The following is a 3061-nucleotide window of genomic DNA, read 5'->3' on the forward strand; positions in this document are numbered from 1 at the left end:
GCCACAAGATCTCTCTGAGCTTCATTCTCCCACTACGAAGTACTCCCCAACCTGCACTCATCTCTCAATCCTGTGTCTCTAATTAAATGTTAGTTAATTAAATATTAAGTATTTAATTAGAATATTATTCCATTAACATTTAAATTTAATCTTATGTTTAACATATAGATTGATGTGTTTTGTCAGTTAACTACTTTTTGATGACTTTACAGCTTCATAATTGTCTCCTAAACTACTATAATCTGCTATTAAACTTAATTATTGAGTTATTAAATCCAGTAATATTTTGTTTCAACTTTTCCATTGATCATATTATCGTGTAAACTTTTTATTGAAAGATACATAAACACAGATATGTAAATAAATTTTAAATTTACTGCTCCATAAATATTTACAAAGAAGGCCAGGCGCTCACACCTGTAATCCCAGCACTTTGGGAGGCCAAGGTGGGCAGATCACTTGAGGTCAGGAATTCAAGACCAGCCTGGCCAACATGGTGAAACCTTGTCTCTACTAAAAATACAAAAATTAGATGGGTGTGGTGGTGGGCACCTGTAATTTCAGCTACTCGGGAGGCTGAGGCATGAGAATCACTTGAACCTGGGAGATGGAGGTTGCAGTGACCCGAGATCACGCCATTGTACTCCAGCCTGTGAGACAGAGTGAGATTTCATCTAAAAAAATAAAAAAAAATTTTTTTTTTTTGTACAAAGTAAACTACCTGTGTTACAGTCATTCATATCAATATTGAGATTATTATCAGCATCTAGAATGGCCTGTAATGACAATTCCTGATACCATTTACTCCTTAAATTTAACCATTATTATGACTTTTTTTTTTTTTTTTTCTTGAGACGGAGTCTCGCTCCGTCGCCCAGGCTGGAGTGCAGTGGCGCAATCTCGGCTCACTGCAAGCTCCGCCTCCCGGGTTCACGCCATTCTCCTGCCTCAGCCTCTCCGAGTAGCTGGGACTACAGGCGCCCGCCACCACGCCCGGCTAATTTTTTTGTATTTTTTAGTAGAGACGAGGTTTCACCACGGTCTCGATCTCCTGACCTCGTGATCCGCCCGCCTCGGCCTCCCAAAGTGCTGAGATTACAAGCGTGAGCCACCGTGCCCGGCCTATTTAACACCACAGATCAGCTTTCCTAGGTGTTGAAATCTAAATGCATAAAATATTTATTAAAATCATCCATGGTATGGAGCATAGCAGTGGTTCCTTTATTCTGATTATTGCATAGTATTTAATCATATAAAAACACCATGATTTGTTGATGTGCTCATTTTACTATGAATGGAAATTTGAGTTTTCCCCAATTTTGGACTATTATAAATTGTGCTGCCATGAATATTCTTCTACATGTCTCTGCTGGAGCTGCAATAGTCATTTTGTGATGATGAAGGAAAGGCAATATTACCACAGAGATATTTGCTCTAGATTTTGAGATGCTAACTTTTTATTAAGTTAGATAAATATCCTCCTATTTAATTGAGCAAAGGTAAGTGACATTTTTTTTTTTGCCCAGGCTGGAGTGCAATGGCATGATCTCGGCTCACCACAACCTCTGCCTCCTAGGTTCAAGCAATTCTGCCTCAGCCTCCTGAGTAGCTGGATTACAGACATGTGCCACACATGCCCAGCTAATTTTGTATTTTTAGTAGAGACGGGGTTTCTTCATGTTGGTCAGGCTGGTCTCGAACTCCTGACCGCCCACCTCGGCCTCCCAAAGTGCTAGGATTACAGGCATGAGACACCTGGCTGTAACTGACCTTTTTGTTACTTTTAGCTTAATATATTTTAGATGATAGCACAGCTGAAAGCATAAAGATTACTCAAATACAAAAAAATAAGAAAAAATATTGTTGAATTCTACAACATACTTCTGAGAACTAGACAAATGAAGTGGATTAAAACTAAAAAAAGAGAGTAATTACATAATGAATAGATTTGACTAAAACTTGAAAAACATTATATATAATTTTCCATAAAACTACATAGAGGGTTAAATTTTGGAAATGAGGCTTTTCTAAAATTAAAATTTGCATTCTTTTCAAGCAATTCTTTTTACATATTTATGCAAAGTTTACGATCATCCTACACATTTATGTAATTTAAACCTCTACTTAGTTACGTAGAAAGTCTTCATAAATTTTTTAGAAGTAAAAATTCTAGGGATCATGTAGTCTGATTATAAGCAAATAAAATTATAAATAAGTAACACACTTCTAGTGGCAGGATAATGATGTGTCATATTTTTGCTTTTCCCCAAAACTACTCCTGAAAACTATAAATACAATTGTGATGGCAAAGCAAGTACACATACACACCAAGAAAAAACAAAACTCAGATAAATTGCTAGCAAAATTAGATGACAAGAAATTCCCATGAACAAGAGTGGTATTGAGAGTGGCAGGAGGCAGCCAAATGCCTAGGCAGATAGGGGCAGGCCCCTGGTGAAACCCCACCTCGAAGCCAAAGACAGCTTAAAGCCTGAAAGCCAAGCTACAGCTTAAATCCTCAAAACGGACTGAGAATTTGTCCACCCGTCAGCATGGTTTCCTCTGATTGGTCCCCAACCTTCACCTATTTTACATATACCTACCCTTTCCTAATTGGTTTTCTACACTGTCATGCCCACCTTTGAGTGATGTCTTCGCTTTAACCTTTTTTGCATATTCACAAATCAATCAGCACCCACTCCCCATTCTGAGTCCATAAGAGGCCCCAGAGCCAGCAACAGGGGAGGGATTTTCCTGCCCTCAGAAAGGGGAACCATCCCTATATCCCCTCTCCGCTAAAAGCTGTTCCATCGTTCAACACAATTCTTTTCCACCCTCCTCACCCTTCAATGTACAGTGCATCTTCATTCTTCTTGGGCGCAGTACAAGATTTTGGGAACCACAGAACATAAGCACAAGCTATAACACAGGTGAGCTGGGGCACAGTAGCATCCCCGAGAGCGGCCCAGGTACGGAATCCCTGGCTAGGGGTCCCTGGCTTGCAAAGTGACCGAGAAAAAAAAATCCTGCATCTGTAGTTGTGGCCCAAATACAGACAATC

The sequence above is a fragment of the Hylobates moloch genome, unplaced genomic scaffold (genome assembly GCF_009828535.3).
Source record: "Hylobates moloch isolate HMO894 unplaced genomic scaffold, HMol_V3 SCAFFOLD_27, whole genome shotgun sequence".
Lineage (NCBI taxonomy): Eukaryota > Metazoa > Chordata > Mammalia > Primates > Hylobatidae > Hylobates > Hylobates moloch.